This window comes from Agelaius tricolor, unplaced genomic scaffold (genome assembly GCF_023055355.1).
Source record: "Agelaius tricolor isolate 1412-34295 unplaced genomic scaffold, bAgeTri1.0.p SCAF_6, whole genome shotgun sequence".
Lineage (NCBI taxonomy): Eukaryota > Metazoa > Chordata > Aves > Passeriformes > Icteridae > Agelaius > Agelaius tricolor.
Window position 1 is genome coordinate 35,440,534 of NW_027269266.1, and position 18,833 is coordinate 35,459,366.

The following is an 18,833-nucleotide window of genomic DNA, read 5'->3' on the forward strand; positions in this document are numbered from 1 at the left end:
AAATTAGGATCAAAATCATGCTGTGCTGGGTGTTATAAAAACACTGTAGCTGGTGCACAGCTTTTGCAGTCTGCATGACAAAGATCACATTTGCTGGTAATATATGGTGGGAGGGAAAGGAAAAAGAAATAAATGAGGAAATTGAGCACCATTGTGTATTTGATGGTGAGGATCATTAACTGAAAATAAATAGCTTGTTTGAACAGCGTGAGTGCCATGCTTGTGAACTTTATAGAGAATGACTCCCAGAGTATTGAAGAGCAGTGAGAAGATGCACTGGGTGTCTGTGAAATATAGCCTGCCCACGGTCATCTTGAGTTTTCATCACAGTCCATAAGCAGCCTGCCTAAAGCTCAGGATGTTCAGGAAGATGACTTCTAGGAATCTCAGTGATGTTCGCCTCAAGTTCAGGCGCAGAGGAACATCAGGACCAGTTGATTTATAGCAGTAGATCCTATGGGAGTAAAAACAGGAGGATCAGTACGTGTGTCTTGTTATCAAAGCTGTAATGAGTAGTACCATGCAAGGATGGCAAAATACATGTATGTGTGCACTTAGCATGTGACTTTGGCATCTGTTTCATATTTCAGCATTTCTGTTATGGCATTTCATTTTTAAAAGGTTTCTCCACATCTTTATGTGATCTGTGAACTCAGAAGCCTGCTGGGAGGTTTTAATTTGTTTTTAAAGGGTTTAAAAAAAATGAGAAACTGGATTACATATGAGAGTATTAGCTGCCATTTTTGTTGATTATTATAAGGTCTGTAAAATCTTCTTAACGGATGTGAAAACACAGGTGGCATTGCTAAGACTGCACAACTGTAACTATATCACAGCAAGCAGTTGACCATAAGGAAGAAAAGCCCAGTATTCTTAGTGCCAAAGTAGGTGGAATAATTTGTGCTTTACAGCATCCAGACACGTGCAATCACTTGGGACTTGTCTAACTTCATGAATTTTCTCACATCTGTCTGATGAATCAGGAATCCAAATGCAAAAATGTGTCATTCATATCCACCATGTGTGTCTCTGAATGATTCATGCTTCTCTTGTGGGGGTATGCTTGCAAAATCATTGTGTAGTTGATGAAGTAGAGAGACAAATTCTTTTTCTAAGGTTGCCTCAGTAGGGAGACTAATCTAATATGGCAGGGTTATTATTATACTAATAATAGTAATAATGCTATTTCTACTCAGATTGTAACAGCCAGCCATTCCCACTTGTGGAGCATGACACATCTGCTTCCAGCCCAAGTATAACACAGACATGCAGATGAAGGACATATGAAAACTGAGTGGCATTGGGTGACACAAAGGGATCTTTGGGTGAGGACACTGAAAATGCCGTCTTTTCAACTTGTTGGTAGCTGTTGTGACATAATGCATTTCAAGGAGTGACTTGCAGGACTGTAATGTGGTACTGTTCAGATATTTTCGGAAGACAAATGTTTCACATAGCACAGGAAAAAGCACAAGAATGCTTCTTTTCATGTTTAACAGTAGGTCTTTACCTGTTGTAATCACATTACTCATACCTGTTGTGTGCTCATAATCCTCATGAATCCTCCACATAATCTTGATGTTTAAATGATTGGGACCTTCAGTGAGGGCTTATGCATTTTCACAAGAGTACAGCTCTGAAATGCTCATATAAAGGCTTAAAACACTATTATTTCTTGTTGTACAACCTGCCTATCCTCCTGTCAAAATGGCATCTACTGCTTGGTGTTCTTTTGACGCATAAATTTCATAAACCAGTAGGATTAGTAAATCAATATTTCTTATATTCTATACAATCCATTACTGATTCTATATGACAATGTTCTTACGGGAATTACTTATGTTAGGGAAGGGATAATAATACTAATATTTCAGATAGGCCATGGTTAGTGATACTAGCCACTAGACAGTGTCTGTTTGCCTGCATAATTTTCAGTAGTTCCTTATTGCATATTCTTTAGTTGCGCTGTAATCAGCAGGGACTGGTTTGTATTGAACACCTGGTACCTCTAGTGGTGTCAGCTGCATTTAGTGTAATGTAGTGAACTATGAGTGAATTTATAGTAATAACTATATAATTAAAAGTTCCCTAGAGGACATCTGATCAGTCAGGCGGTGCACAGCGAAATTTGATGAATGTTTTCAAAAGAAGCTAAGAAAGAGGAGTTTGTTGTTTGGTTTTTTTTCATTTGTCTTTTATGTCAGAATCCTACATTTATTTGGTGTGAGGTTGAGTACCCAGTTTGAGGCTAATCAAGGACCGCCGACAGGAGAGTGGGTGGGGATTAGGGAAGATAAAGGTTGTCTGCAAGCATGGTTGCCCTTCCATGACCCAACCATGAACAGGAACACACCCTGTGCAGTTTTCTGGCACTAGGATTCAGAGATCAAACAGATAAACATGATTCTTGAAAGTCCAGATATCTCAAACAGCAACATTTATCACTGTCCTCTTTTAAACACGTAGGCCACAGGTCTGGCTTATGTTTGGTGAGATAACGTTTCCCTGAGCTCTTAATTCTGAGCTACATAATTTCACATGTAGACCTTGTTTTCCCATTTCCCCACCTCAATGATAATTCCAGCAGCTGGACTGTCTCTATTGTTTTTCCTGAATGAATATTCATGTCTATTCATTTAAATATTTTCAGTGCTTTTATAGAAACAGAAATCTTAATATAGTTCTGAAAGAATTTTAACAATGCCCAATGGAAACTTGCTCTGCTGCAGAAGCAAGGCTTCTGATTTCTCATTTAGATGCTTTAGGGAAATAGCTCAGGAATGATGGAAAACTGCTGCAGTTCAGCCAGTGGAATGGAAGTCTGCACATGAGCCTGCTGAGAACAGCTTCATTGCAAGTTATCTAAAACTCACAGTGTTGTAAATTACAAGGAAAAAACAATCTAACATGTGGACTTCATGGAATCTGGCCTTCTTGTGCATCAGGTGATATAAAAACCCCGAAACATCAGCTCTAGAGATCATGAACTGTTTAAAAATCTCTCTGGTACATAGAGATCGAGGAAGCAAAATGAACAAAAATCCTCCTAAGAAAACCCTCTCAAGTGTGAACTTTTCATCAAGTTTAGAAAGGTGATGCACAAAGTTCAAGAGCTACTTTCCTTGTTTCTTCTTTTTAATCTATATCTGTATCTCTCTACCTACCTACCTACAAGTATAACCTTGCACTTCTACCCTGTAAATTCTGAATAACAGCACAGTTGACCTTGGTAGGGTACTAAAAAACTATTGCCTGCCAGAAACTGCCATCCCTTAGGGTGTGCTGTATGTGATGCAGAAACCCTGATGAGCCAGACAGTGGCATAGCTTTTGGATTTAAATTGGAGTCCCATCTGGAAATGACTTCCTGCATTAAGTTAATCAGACACAACTGAGTGGAGCTGAACTCTGGCATTACTTAGAGGTTGGGGTTCTGTCTGGCCAGAAACAGATGGGGGCTATCTACTTAGAAGATGGACAACATGTCCTGATCATATTGTTTTCCTTGATTTTTACAGATTTTTTTTTTTTTGTGGGAGCTTAGGATTTTAGCCTATCTCTGAAAAACAGACAAGGACTCCAGTTGAGTTGTGTACTGTTTAAGCTTAGAAAATGTGTACTTTTTGCTTGGTTGCATAGGCTTTGATTCTGCTGTGACCCCTCAAAGCCAAATGCATGGCATCTTGTCTATAATTTCTTTTGATTAAACCAGACATAAACTCACTTCTCCCCCTCCAAAGAAAGAAACAAATTTGCAAAAAGTGAAGTTTCTCAATTTTAAAGTAAGTGGTTAAGGGTATACCCTGAATTTCAGTAGTATCTGACTGAAAAACCATGTCTCTGCATTAATTTTTGAATTGTGAAGTAGTACAAGGATTAAACCAGTAGTACAAGGATGAACCAGAAATGCTCTAAGACGTCCACCAGAAATTGATCAGAGGCTTCACTTCACAAATTCCTGAGTGTCATTGCATACAGTTATTTTATTTATTGGTTGTTTTTTGGTTTGGTTTGTTTGTTTTCTCCAAGCTCTTTCTGTGAAAGTATATTCCCTTCCAGGAGAGAAGATTGCATTCTAAGGCCAAACCGTTAGTCATCCTTACTGGATGTATTAAGCTTAGCCTTTACTCCTTACCTGAACTGCATTATGATTTCCACAGTGCATGTCATCTTGTCACTGAGACAGTACTTGAGCTTTTCAAAGTGGCTTGAATTGAAGTAATTTTTACTAACACTGAACATAATGAATATAAGTTTCTTAATGGAGCAGGGATACTTCAGATCAGATGAAATTCCACCCAGACACTCAGATAAAACCTGCCAATCAATTGTACCTCAAAGAGGGAAAGATAAGTAAGCAAGATTTCTTATGGATCCTGTTGAACAAAAAAATACCACAAGTTTCATGGAGATTTCATCATCCAAGTTTAAAAAAGTGGAATTTCTATCGCACATAGCAAACAGTGAGAGACTCCTTATCCTTCAGACTTGATCACTAATGGATTTCTCAGATAGGACCACATTTTGAATACCAGCAGAAAGGTTGTTTCCTTAAGAATACCAAAACAAATACAGTATGGATTCAGTCTGACTGTTGCTGATAGTTGCTGCCATATGGGGAACTGTTTCAGCAACATAACATGATTGCATGACAGTGATGTAGAGGAGGTCCAGTTGTCCTGATGTCATCTTGGCAAATGTCTCCCTGCCTGTAGCCAAATTTTTACTGACATCTCTGCCTTGTAAATTGCTTCATGTTTCTTTCTGTCAAATCTGATTTCCTTCCCATCCTACTTCTCAGGCAATAAATGGTTGGAATTTCTTCAGCAATAAGTGCATGATTTGGGAGGCTAATAACTGATTCTGAGACCTTCTCCAAGGATCATCCTGGTCATTTTGTTGGAATGATCTTGGACTCTGTGAATATCCAGGTGCTGCCTGTCTGTTGGTTATGCTGTGTGTATGTGAGTTAGAGTGGCAGTGAGAGCAAACTTTAGAAGCTCCTTGCTGAAGGTGGTGCTGTCACCTGCTGTCTTCCAGCTGGGTCTGTCAGTTTGTTTCAGGAGACTTTTGTTCTACTTAAGTCTAGCTGACATCTAGACAGGTTGAGACCAGCCCTGGGCTGTATGGTTGCATCTTCTCTGCCTTCAAACAGTTTTGTGTTTTTCTCTTGTTCTTTGTAAATCTGGTTCATTTCTCAAACAGATTTGAGACCAAGCAGCCAGTCAAGCTTAAGGTCAACTTCTCTCATGCAGCAGTGACAAGCAGTGGGTATGCTAGAGGCAGAAACATCTTTGTGTCTCAGAGCCATGCTAAGCAGAGCATAAATAGTCTTGTTTGAATGTACAAGGTAGAGGAAAAACTTCCCACTTGGTCAGTGCTAAGTCAGACACAGGTAGGTCCCATATTTGTGTTTAGATGAGAAATCCAACTAGTAAAGTGTCAGATTTGCAAGGATTTTTTTTTTCAAAATCAATTCAGTTGCCAGGAAGACTGAATAGTTTTTATTTCTCTCTTTAGTTTATATCACTTATGACTTAGATGATTTTCTTTTATAATGTTTTATTATACTTTCAGAACAGTTAAAAGAAAAATAATTACAAGTACATAAAAAGCTGTTAATCAATTAGTCATACTGTCATATCACTGGATAGAATATGCAATACACCCAAAAAGGCATGTTAAAATGTCCAAAATTATATTAATTATTAATTTTGTAAGGCAAACATTTAAGAGTTAGGAAATTTGGGAATTTGCCTCATCCATCTTCATTCATGCCCATGTTGTGCTTGTGTTAAAATGAAGTCTTCAATCACTGGGTCTTGTGCTTTCCTCTCCCAAGAACCTGTAACTCATTTGGTGCACAGCACTAACAGAATTTGCCCATTGACTTCAGTGAATTCAGGGAAAAATAGAACTTGGTTTTCTAAAGCTTAGTTTTCTCTGTATTCAGTGTATTTTTAAAGGTTTTGATATATTCTGATAAACCTGGAATGAGCTAAATATCACCCCACACTGGAGGCTGTGTGACTGAAATGGAGATTCATGGGGTCTGACTTCTCCATGTGCACCTGCCCATACACACTCTGTGCAGCTCCAGTGACTACTCACAGAGGGTCCTCAAATGAGGGCTATGCTGTGGCCAAGTAAGAAATGCCTCTTTTTGGAGAATGGCATGGTGTAGAATGGCTGTGTCAGTGGCAAGGACAGAGGTTGGTGAAGGAGCTCTCATCTCAGTCAGTGGTGCAGCCATTTGTAACCCTTCCAAAACACACTGCCTCCTCTGCCCCACACCTTTCAAATTCTGCACCAGACAGGTGGATCCCTCCCACACTCTGAAATCTCTGTTCACCCCTGATGCCCCAACACATTGTTCTTAGTACAGAAGATGGTAAAGATACCATGGGAATATGTCAAGATCAAGAATTAAAGATTTTCTTCCGATTTGTATATATCTGTATATTTTAAATGTATATTTGTATATAGGAACAGGGATGGGAGTTTTAAGATTGCTGTTGACTAGCTGGACTTTGTGGATCTGGCAAATGCTGGGTATGCAAGCTTTCAAGTAGGTGAGATTTATTCCCCTCTGCATACTTTTTGTTGAATTTCCTTCTTTTTTGGTACATTCTAGTTTAGCTTATCAATAAATTATAATTAGATAGAATAATTCTCAGTTATATTGAATAACAGTTTTGTGCACAAACTTCAGACTTGTGCACAAAAAAGCCCCTTCCTTTTAGAAGGAAAAATAAATTATTCCCAGAGACAAAAATTAGGAAAAAATATTTCAACAATTTTTTTTTGTTTAAATGCATAATCCTTAGAAATGGAAAGAGCTAAATCCTAAAACTAGGAAATGAGACTGAGTAGAACATTCATTTTAATCATCCAGATGAAGGAGGAGGAGAAGGACAATTAATCTATTAAAAATAATATTAATTTTCTGAAGTATTTTATGCCAATTATTCTTGGACAGAATCTTAGTGCTAAAATGCAAATGAGTGCAAAGAACTTTAAAGCCTTTCCTACTCCACAACTGAATTTTGGTTGAAGCTGAATCCCTTGAGGATCAGAGATTTTTATTCTCATTATAGCTTCTATTTTTGTTTTTATTTAGGAGCTGACTTTCCAGGCTACTTCTTGCCAAATTTCTGCCAGGGCTGCATTGTATAGGTTGCTGGGTGTAATAGTCTTACATATTGTAATGTAAAAATAATGGTTAAAAACATCTTAATGATTTCTTAATAACTTAGAAGATTCAGCTCAGAAATTCGTCCTCCCCCACTCCCCTGCCCTGATGATTCTATCTACTCCGTTCGGTGATCTTAACAGGAAGATAATTATGTGGATCTTCGCAGGATCCACTGGACTGAAATTTGAGGAATGAATGTTGGCAACAGTTTCTACTCTCTTCCCTTGAAAAGGAAAGCTCATCCCTGGTTTTACAGCTGTTGCCAGGTTTTAATCCAGGTATTATAAATAGATTTTTCTTATTTATGTATTTTTTGAGAAGAAATCCAGATTTCTGGAATGATCATTTTTTCCTAGCTAATGTGATCTCAGCATTAGTAAGGAAATAGATCTGCTGTCAAAGCCTTTGAGAGGGTGAATAAGGGGGGAGTCGTTGGCAGCACATCCCAACATGCTGTCTCTGGCATTGCTTGCATCTGGGTTCAGGTTATTCAAGGAGTCTGGATAAAGGTTCTTACATGACCACTACAGGGTTTGAGAAGGGACCATGAACTTACCTTTTTCAGCCAAGTAAGATTCGTTCCCAAGGGTCCCAGGAAGGATTGATGCACTTGCAGTAAAGCACTCTGTGAAAATTCTGAACTAAGTTGAATAATGTTTCAAATCAAGGAAGCAAACAATCTGGTCATTCTAGGACTGGAAAAGTTAGAAGAATGTATTAAAAACTCTCTGTAGGTTTAACTGAACACTGGACCTCAGCCTCCATTCAGATCAACCCTTCCTTAATATAGTAGTCTGCTGGGATCATTAGTGGCCATCAGTGCAATGTCTCTTTCTGAGTTATATAATGTCCTCAGCAAAATCCTGGGATACAGATTATGTTTTGTAACATGGAAGTTAGAAAGCTCAGTTGGAGCTGAGCTGTAAGGAAGACTCAGTTGTTTTCTATCTGTTGAAGAATAGTTTCATGCTTTCCAAGCAGAATAGTGATTAATGAGAATTTTATTATAAGAGTTAATGGAGTAAACTTTTCTTTGTACAACTCTTTGAAGGCTACTTCTGACCTATGAACCACCCAAATACAGAGACAGTCTTATTCATGGTTTCTTTAAAGTCTGTTGTGCAGCATTTCTAGTACTATCCTTAAAATGTTTCCCAGAAGCCTAAATATTTTCACATTTAAAATTCTATTCAGACCCTTCATTGGGAATATTTTCCATTGTGACAACTTAGAGGCTGTCCTTAAGTCTCCCAGGGTTAGTTATAAACTAATTGTTATTGCTTGCAATATATGTGCACAGAGCAAGATGGAGGAGGAAGGATCATTACTTTTTCATTAGTAAAGCTAGATGGTGATGGGTGCAACGTTTAGTAAGGACGTTCTAATCTGCAGCTTCAAATGTGCAATTATCATCTTCTGATTTTTCACAACACCCCTTTCTTATCATTTTTTGCACCCTTTTATGTAGGTGGAGTTTTAGGAAGCAAACAAAAAGATTATAACATAGAATGTAAAAGTTAAGATTAAGCTGTGTAAGGTATGAAGCAGAGTGCATGTGTTAGCACAAGCATACAAGATAGGGAGTCTACTTAGAGTCAGAGTGAACTGCAAAAGAAAGCAGAAAGATAATATAATTCCATCTCACATAGTACTGTTCAAATAAAAATAATTTTCTAAATGAGATAACTAAAGCAAAGACATTCAGGAATTTGGGCCCAAGTTCTGCAGCAGGGAAGAACTAAGACAAAGCTTTCACCAAGTTTACCTTATTGAGATACTGGCTAAATTTTAGCCCTGTTCTGCTTCATGTCCACTCAAAAATTTAGACATTGGTCTAGAAGAAATAAAAATATTAGATGGAGCCTGAATAATGCCTTGTCTTGTCATAGGTTGAGTTTAAATCAGATTTAAGATTCTCAGCCTCTCTCAGGAGATCCTTCTTATCTCTAGAATATCCTTTACCTGTAAATCTAACTAAGCTCAAAAGAGCAAGATTCTAAGAGTATTCATGAAAGAGTTTAATGCAGGTATTTCAACAAGAACATTGCCTTATTTATCTCTTGTATGCATAATACACATTGACTGAAATATGGCTGTTGATATTTGCTCTTCAGTTGTACTATTTCTGTTATTGATATTAACATTAATTTTCTGTATTAAAATTCTGAGCTGCAGATTTTACTACATATGATTCTCAGACAGCAAATCTTAACAACTCTTTGCAAGAGATGAGTTTGTGACTGAGTTGTAATCTTGTGTTATGAAAGATGTGAATTTAAACCTTTTACCTGACTCACATAATTTTTGTTTGCTATGGTTCAAGGGCTTTGACCTTTGTAGTACCTTGAGTACTTTACCTTGAGTAAAGAAGAGAAAGAAAATAACCCTACCCTTTTTGGGGGGGGTTTTGGGCGGAGGGGGCTAGTATGTGTGTCCATGAGGACCCCAGATACCTTAGAAGTACCAGCCATGCACCTTTCTACAGAAGGAGGTTTACCAACGTGTCCAAACATCTGACAATGATCAGTCAGATACATTTTAAATATTAATAAGCAACCCAGAAAATAAAGCATTTTGCACGACTCTTCATCTATTATTGTTGAAGAGTGGTAAGGTTAGAATTGAAAACAACTGTTTACTGTGTGTTCTGCAAGTAATCGAGGAGGAGATAGCAGAAAAGGGGTAAAAGGGAAGCTGAGTTCAAGGAACAATTAAATTCCTATGGTTTATTTACCCCAAATGGCATCATAAGTCCATTGGATTACCTCTTGGCAATTCACACAGGAAAGGAGGGGGTGCTGTCTCTCTGAGAATTGATGCAATTTGTGGAGTTGTCATCCCCAGCATGTCCATTACAGCAGGAATACCTCTGCCATGACCTCAGTGTTCCTCCTTTCTGTTTCAGATCTGTATGTCTTCTCACCACTGCCTAATTAGGTGATATGATAAAACACAAATGTCCATTAGGGACAAGACTGAAATTACCAGAGTTACTTTATTTGCAACCTACTTTGAATTCAGGTCTCAAGAATTGGGAAATGGGCAATTGTATTAATCCATATTTTAATAAACCCTTGATGATTTATTATTAAATTGGGCATCCTTCCCACCTCTGTCCCCAGCCACTCCCCACAACACTTTACCCTTCACTGTAAAATATTCTGGGACTTCTTTTGCATCCCAGTGAAATCGAATGAAAATTAATTGGTAGCGCCGCAAGCTTTCCCTTTCAGGCTATTGCAATTTGGGTATTTTTGCAGACAGAAGCAGCCCATAGTTTATCCATTATTTAGCACTTTCTGGTACTTGAAACTGACATCAGGCATTTGCCCTCCAGGTGCCCCATCAGCTTGGTTACCCTTATAAAAAGGTAACCAAGAAAGTCTAATTTGATTTACCAAACTGGATGCCGGTGTGCATAACATCACAGACTTCCCACTATTATCTCTGGCTGAGATGGAATTCAGCAGCTAACAAAAGTAGTTAAGCATCTACCATTAAGAGTGAAGAGAATTCCCTTCACAATTTTAAATAGCTTTGCATTTCTAAAATGCTTAGGGATCACTTAAAATCCACAGATGCTTTTGAAAGAGGCACGGTTCACTTCACAGTCAGTCATAATGTTGCCTGGTCTGAGCACAGAAGAGATATGCAGCTGACGTAGCTTTGGAAGGTCACAGTTGCTGTATTTACTGGAGCTTATTATTAGCTGGAAACTCTATTTTTGCTATCAAGTGCTCTTGTCAAATCCAGCTTTGCTGTTAGAGGGCAGTGAAGAAGTGATATTCCCTGAGAAGCTGTCCTTCTTATGACCGTTCAATAGTATCCCTAAATGAAGATTTAATGTATTTTGAATGGAAAACAGAATCTGTGTTCCATCCATTCTGAGTCAGGAAAAAACAAAAGCATAAGCAGCACTCAGCCTTTTCTCCATGGATACATTTCTGCAGAGCAGCAGGACATTGGCAGCAGAGCTCTCTTCATAAAGCAAGCCATTTTCAGGAAGGTTGGTGGGGTTATTTTTTTTCTTTCTCTTTTTGGAAGAAGAAATAACCCAAACAGTGTGTTCTGGGAGGTACTTACTTTAGTGATTCCTGAAATTCTCTCCCCTACTTTCCAACTTTAATTTTATTATCTAAGTATAATTTTCTTTCCTTCCCATGTGTTGTGCATCTGCTCTACAGGCTCCAGCCAGGAGAATAACCATATGGGAACATGAAAATCTCCACTGCATTGATGCCAGAAGACAAGTTTATGTTCATTCCAAATGGCATAAAAGGCTGCTTGTATATTTTCCCTTTACATCCCTTCCAGTGACTTAAATCTGTGTTGTTGTCTAAAACACACAAGAAAGAAAAGGCCTGTCAGATTATGAACTGAAAAATACTCCTCATAGTGCTGGAATTTGGATGATCAATGAGTTTTACTTTAAACCACTTATACCATTGAGCGTTTTCTGCTTCTTTCTTTGTCAGGTAGCAATTACTGCACAAGGACGAACTCTCCTTCTGACTGTTCCCAGTACTTTTCTCCATTTTTGCTCATGACAGATTCCTTTCCCAAGCCTGCATAGAGGCAATATTCTCTGTAGGAGTGAAAATCATTCTGTTAAAACTTCTCCAGTGTCTGGTACTCTCATTCGTTAAATACCTCACCTGCTGCAGTACCTTTATCATTCAGTGCTGGTTAGAACTGGTATGAAAATACTGTGTAGGCATTGCTAAAAAAGACAGTCAACATCAACACAGCTTGATCCAAGCTGATGCTGAGTTACTGAGTTGTCCTGGGAAGGGGTAGTTGCCTTATGTTGGACAAGCAATTACTGTGCACAATTGCTTGTCATAAAATAAAAGGTTAAAGAAAATTGTGCCATCGTGGACAGAATGGCATTTAGAAAAAGTAATAATAATCAAAAGTCCTGGCTGTACTTGAGCAAAAGTAGCCAAGTACTGATTGCTTTCTAAAGAACTCAAACTGTGTGATATATCCTTGTTTTTATAAATAGCTATTTGAAAACACATGCAAACTTCTGGCAGACATGGTCCTCACCTATATGTCTGACCTGAAAGAAATTTGGTGTATGGAATTCATTTTCGCTCAGTAAAATCCATTTTACTTGGAATGAACTTGTTGCTAGAGGGGAAAAAAGCAATACCTACCATTGTTTTCTCTGACACAGGGCCAGGAACACTAATTGGTCTAGCATGGCTGAAAATCTCATGGCCATAGTGCAGTTCCACAACATGGTGCTGGTTCCTCTGCCAGCTAGGACTACTGAACCTTGGTGCTGGTGTTACTCTCTGAATGATGATGGCTTTGAAAGATATCCGCAAATAGAAACTTTACCCTAGAAATGTATTTGGATCAGGCTGGAATTGTCAATTATTAGCTCCCTGGGACTGAGCTTCCTTGTAGTATTTTTCCAAAGCTTGATCTGTCCTGCTTACCAGGCGTGGAGAACTTTGACTTTTTACAGAGAAAGAGTCAGTGTTCCAAAGTCACTTTGAGGAGTCTGTTTCTTTCCCATTGCTTTACATATTCCTATGTCATGTTCCCATTATTTTTTGTTCTTCTGGAGTTCTGTTTCCAGATCCCTCTGACTTGCATGTTTCCCAGTGCTATTTCTTATTTGCCAGATGTTAGACACAGACATCATAGTCTGGGTAACACTGAGTATCCTCAAAATCTGTGCAAATAAACACTTGTTCTGGAAGTCAATGCTCTTCTGCAGCTGAGAAAGCTCAGGAGGCAGCAAAAGGAACAAATGGCTACCCACAGTGTCAGCTCCTCATTGTGTTGCCCTCTGCAAGAGGCAGTAGCCAGCACAACTTCTTTCAGGCTCTGTGGCTGAGCTCTGTGGCTGTGGTGGCCTACATGTCCACAGTGTCAGTAGAGAGTCAGCTTAATCTTTGTCCATGTAATATCAGGCAAGTAACCATCTCTAAAATGCTCAATTTATCCAACTTTAGAAATACATATAACCATAATCTATTTCTATGGAAAACTTGCCATTTTAACTTTTGTTCATCTATGACACAGCTCAGTCCAGAACTGGGAACATATTGCTTGTGAATCATAAATAATCTGTTCAGGACAGGATGTGGTCTCAGCAGCAGGAAATTCATGCTGGTCAATGCCTCTAAAAGGATGGGTGTTCTCCTACTTTTGTGTGTTCCCTTCCTTCCTTGTCCTGTGCTGCATGCCAGCTGAGGCTGGGGAGTGAGCTGTTGAAGTATTAATGTTAATGTTGAAGTTATTAATGAAGAATGAGGGGGACATTCTAGATCTGATGTGCACAGCTCTCCATAATCCTTACATTTATTGTGTTCTCTATTAGCTTTCACAATGACACTTGGCATTTCCTTAATTGTTAAAGATGTTTTAAATTGATCTTAAAATTGAACTGATTTTCTCTGCTGTCACATCTGCCACTTCATGTCAGACTTCAAACATTCCTGTTCTGGCTCAACCTCAGTATCCTTACAGTACTTGATATGTTTTTTCTGGGAAACATATGCCAGATTCCAGAATAATTTCCTGCTATTTCTAAATGCCAAGGTTAATACTGGATGTTGCTGGGTTTAGTACTGGCTTCATTATTGTAGCCATTTCTTAGAGGCTCCATTTTCTTTTTCCCTAACTTTTGGTTATTTACACTAGTGAAAATACATCTCATTCTTTATGGTGGTGTTGAATTAGCAGTGTAAATATCACCTTTGATTCTTTTAGGTTTTATCTCTCTATTTTCCTGTTCACTAAGGAATGATTCCTTAGCTCTCCCCTCCCTTTGATCTTGAATGCTACTTTTCTCATTACCATTATCAGAAATTTAATTATAAAGCACCCCTTGCTATGTCTGTGAGTGGCAGAACCTGGCCTTAAAGTAATACATTTTGTCTTTTATCTTTTTATTTCTTTTTTGTACAGCTTTACTTAGAATTGTCTTCAGAAAGATTATATTCAAAGGAATTCACATTGAATTATAGTTTGGTCAATATTCCAAATGCCAGATATTAGACTCTAAGCAGACTATATTTGTGGACTGCATTCATCAAAGAGGCTGTGTATACCTGTACTGGGAAAGACAGGGAGAGAAAAATCAGTTATATTAATCTGTTAGTTAAAGTTGACAAAAATAATCTTTAATATTCTTCCTTTATGTACATTTCCTCCTGGTTATCTTGACTAGAGAAAACAGTTTGTAGCACAGAAGAATTTTCATAAGCTGATTTTCAATTGTTGGAAAAGATTAGCGATAAGTTGATGCAAGCTGTGGGCAAAAATGCTAATAATGAAATTATATATTGCTGAATATCACCTTGTTTTGAATCAAATAAGGTCTGTGTCCCAGCAGATATCTAGGCTGGAGATTCTGCTGCCTACAGTACTGTTTCTACTCTGCAGAGTGGAGCCATTATGGGGGGAATAGCATGGCATATACTGATGTCAAGTGAAATTCCTTTAAAACTAGTGAGAACTTAGCCTTTGTAAGGACTGATTCAGATATGTAAGCCAGTTGAAATCTATGTGTATATGTGACTTTTTGCATAATTGCTTAAGAGGTACAAGTAGTAACAACTTCATTAGTTATAATTTCTACAGCTTTATAAAGAGTGTTTAAATCAAGCCACCGGTTGTGCTGGAAATGCAATTATATCTAAATAACAGCTGCTGTTTTACATTAACCTCTGCTTCCAGTCAACATGTTAAACTGCAGTATGAAAAAAGTGTAAATTCAGTGGAACTATCCTAAAGTCAACAGCAAACAAAAAAAATCCACTTTGTTAAAAGATTTTTTTTTTCGGAAAATGAAAAGCAAAAATTCAGAAGAACTTTTAAATCTCCCTACTATCTTGAATTATTTGCATTTGTTTGCTTGCAAAACATTTGCTGTACTGTTTTCCCATATGCACATGCCTGTTGAATATAACTTTAAAATACGCTTTTTAATGGACTTTCTTTAACTTTTATTTATCTTAATTTCAAATGTATGCTGCAGAATAGATGCTTGACAGATGTTTTGCTGGGCTAAAGCTGAACCTTGATATATGCCTCATCTTCTTTGAATGTTCCTCCTGTTTTAGTTTTGATTTTTCTCAGAGAAATAAAATGAAAGAACTTGGCAAGGCAATTCAGCTTGATGCTCTGAGGCATTGCATGAGTCATTGGAGGAGACTGGAAGATATTCTCATTCTTGCCAGCAATTCAGCCTTTTTACAAGGTTCTTGTTTAGAAGTAATGGACAACCTTTCCATTGCAGTCTCTTCCTCTTGCTTTAATTCACCAGAAGTGCCAGCATGATGGGCTTCGCCATTATAAATACAGCAGCAAGTGTAATTATTTTTAATATTTTAAGCAGTTTTTTTAATCTGTTCTGTTTTCTATTCATGGTGAGTCAATTATTTTCATGGATGGAAAAAAAAAATGTGCTGTTTCATGGCAGGAACACAGTGAATCAAACTAATTAATGTAACTGATGGTTTGGAAGTTTATTAATGGTATTTCTTACTGAGTTCCCCCTGGACAGGACAACTGAGGAAAAATGCATGAACAAAAATTTTTCAGTTATTTTCTAATTCTATATTCTATTCCTAATTCTATTTTCTAATTTGAATTCCTAGATTCCATTTCTCCTCAGCTCTGCCTTCCATTGCTATTATGTTCACTACTAATCTCTCTGTAGTTAGTGCTGGCTTGTAGTTTGAAAGATGTAATAGCAATTTGGGTTTATGATTTCTCCATCAGCTTGAAATAGAATTGAAACTGTTGTAAGTTAACCTCAAATTTAAGCCTTCCAAAACGTCAAGCCAGATCCCACTAATCTTCAGAAAATCATCTGTTTATTTTAAACAGAATCCTAATTGTCTTTCTCGCACTGCTATGCCTTTAGCCACTGCAGTGAAATAAGAATGTATATGGGGATCCAAAACAAACCAAAATTAATACAAATGCCAAATAAAATACAAATACCTAATAAAAAACTCAAATTGACATATTAGCCTTGTGGAGAACCTGTGAGGTGGTAAAAACACTGTCACGGTCTTTGGACTACCAAATAGTGAGGCATAATATGACAATTCCTGTAAAATACATTGATGTTTTTCCTTTACCAAGGCTCTTTTTTCAAAGGATATTGAGACTGAAGCTTTCAGTTAGGTGATCCCCAGAGGGAAGGTTTGTTTCTTTTGAATTTTAGATTAGTTACCAAAAATAAATGCTCCTCTTCTGCCATCCACTATGTCAAGATAAGTATATACCATAGATATGGTGTCCAATATGTTTCCTGTGTCTGTTCTTCCATTGAGGCTGTCATCAATTTTGTTACTTCTAATTCATACTTATTGTATACTTTTAATTCAGTCCTTTTATGTGGTGTGTGAGAAACCTGATGGTTATTTTAACCTAGTTCTGGAGACATGGTTTCTTGAGCAACTTTTTGTGCAACAATCAACTCAGCAGCACAGTCACCCAAGGACAGCCTGCAGTCTCTGTGAGGGTGGGGAGGTTTTGGCTTGGGTAGAGTTAATTTTCTTCATAATTACGTTTTGGACAGAGCTGTATTCAGAACTGTGCTGCTGAGCACTTCTTGCACAGGGCCAAGGCCTTTTCTGCTTCTCACACTTTCCCACCAGTGAGTGTACTGGGGGCTGCAGGAGAAACAGATGAGACACAGCCAGGACAGCTGACTCCAAATGACCAAAGGGATATTCTATCCCATATGGCATCATGCTCAGTATATAAGGAGTGGGGAAGCAGGAACAAGGGGAAGGTGTTCAGAATGATGGTATTTGTCTTCCCAAGGTACTGTTAGCTGTGAGGGAACTGTTACTGTTACAGGAAGCTGTGCTCTCCCTGGGATGGCTGAACATGTGCCTCCTCCATGGGAACTGATGAATGAATTCCTTGTTTTGCTTTGCTTGTATGTGGTGCTTTTGCTTTCCCTAATTTTCTCTTTATCTCAACTCACAAGTTTTCCCATTTTTAGTTCTCCAGTCCTCTCCCTCAACTGACTGTGAGGGGAGTAAGCAAATGGCTGTTTGAGACTTGGTTGCCAGCTTGGGTTAAACCACATAGGGAGCCTGGGTCTGAGAGTCTAAACAGAGACATTCCTCAGAGGACACTTAAACTGTCTCCCTGAGCCCACGTGTGGAAGTTCACTGGTTTCATGAGCCATCAGCCTGGTGTCAAAAACAGCTATATGCTGGTACCAAGCCATGTGGGCAGACATACCTAATGCAATTTATTTTAAATCACAACCCTGAGATTGTTCTGTGGATCGATGTCTCAAAATATTAGAGGCTGACATGAATCCAAATAGCTGGATATAGAGGTCTGTGGTATGGATGTTATTGCTGCCAACCATTATAAACAGTCTGTTTTATTGCTTTCTTGGGGGAACAAAGCCCACATTCACGCAAGAAATGAGGGGTGTTGGCCATTTCTAATAAATGTTAAATTGATTTTAACCGTTTGCAGTTTTACTAGACCAAATTGATACAATGTTCCTGCCAATTTGTTACCACTTCTTTAGCTGTGAAAAACAGATGAGCAAATATAACGTTCATGTGACAGAGTGAGAAACAGGTTCTACTTCAACAATTTTGCTGGAGTTTTATACCTTATAACTTGCTTGGTAAGCAGCATGCTTGATTGAAAAGGAAATGGTGTGTTCAGTCGATGTCAGGCCACTGTCAACATGATGCTCATGTTAGTGCAGATTCAGATGCAGAAATCAAACATTGGTTTGGGGAGACAGACATTACTGCTTAGAGGTACTGCCAAGCATGGGAACCTACACAGCTTGCCATTAGTTGAGTGGCCGTAAATATCTACACCAGTGAACTGAAAGACAGTCAAGATCCGCTGGATGTATTAATACATCATCTTTGTTTTGGTAATTTAACTGAAAACTAGGAAAGGGAGTTAATGTAACCTAGAGTGAAATACTCCTTAACATTCAGAAAGAAATGCCCTACTAGAAAAGTCCAGCTAAACCTAGTGAGTTAAGCTGCTTCCTTCCTCTATTGAAACTAGTGTAAATATAGGTGGAGCTTCTGATAATGTACTACTCAAATCACTTATTTTTCCCCTTTACAATTAAGCTGCAGGAAAAACAACTGATATTAATGGTGTGCAGTAATGAGAACACACAGAGAGACAAAGGCTGACTAAAGCTCAGCCTAAGCAGTATTCTTCCTTCAGTGGTGACAAATGGTGAACGACCAGGGAAAGGTGCAACAGGTTAAGCACATGAACAAGTTTCTGCTCTACAGCTTCTCAGGTTCTGCTGATCTGAGGCTCAAGGGCAGAGACAACATCAATCCAGTAGTGGTTCCTCACCTTCGGAAGTCTGTTTTTTCTGATTCCAAAAGCTCTCAATTTTTTTGTTAGGACTTACTTTTCTTCCTCAGTAAATTTTGAGAGTTTTCCTCCAATGTGTAAGTAGATGCTACATCATGGAAGATGCTTTCATGGTTTTATAGAATTTCTTTTTTATCTGTTTGGCTCAAGGCCTAATTTTGCTCATTCTGCCATTCCTGTAATGTGGATTATTGATGAAATATGCTGGTATTATATAGGCCATTGGCAGTTATGTTAGTTCCTGCTGCTTGGTTTCCTTTGCCATGTTTCCCAGTTTG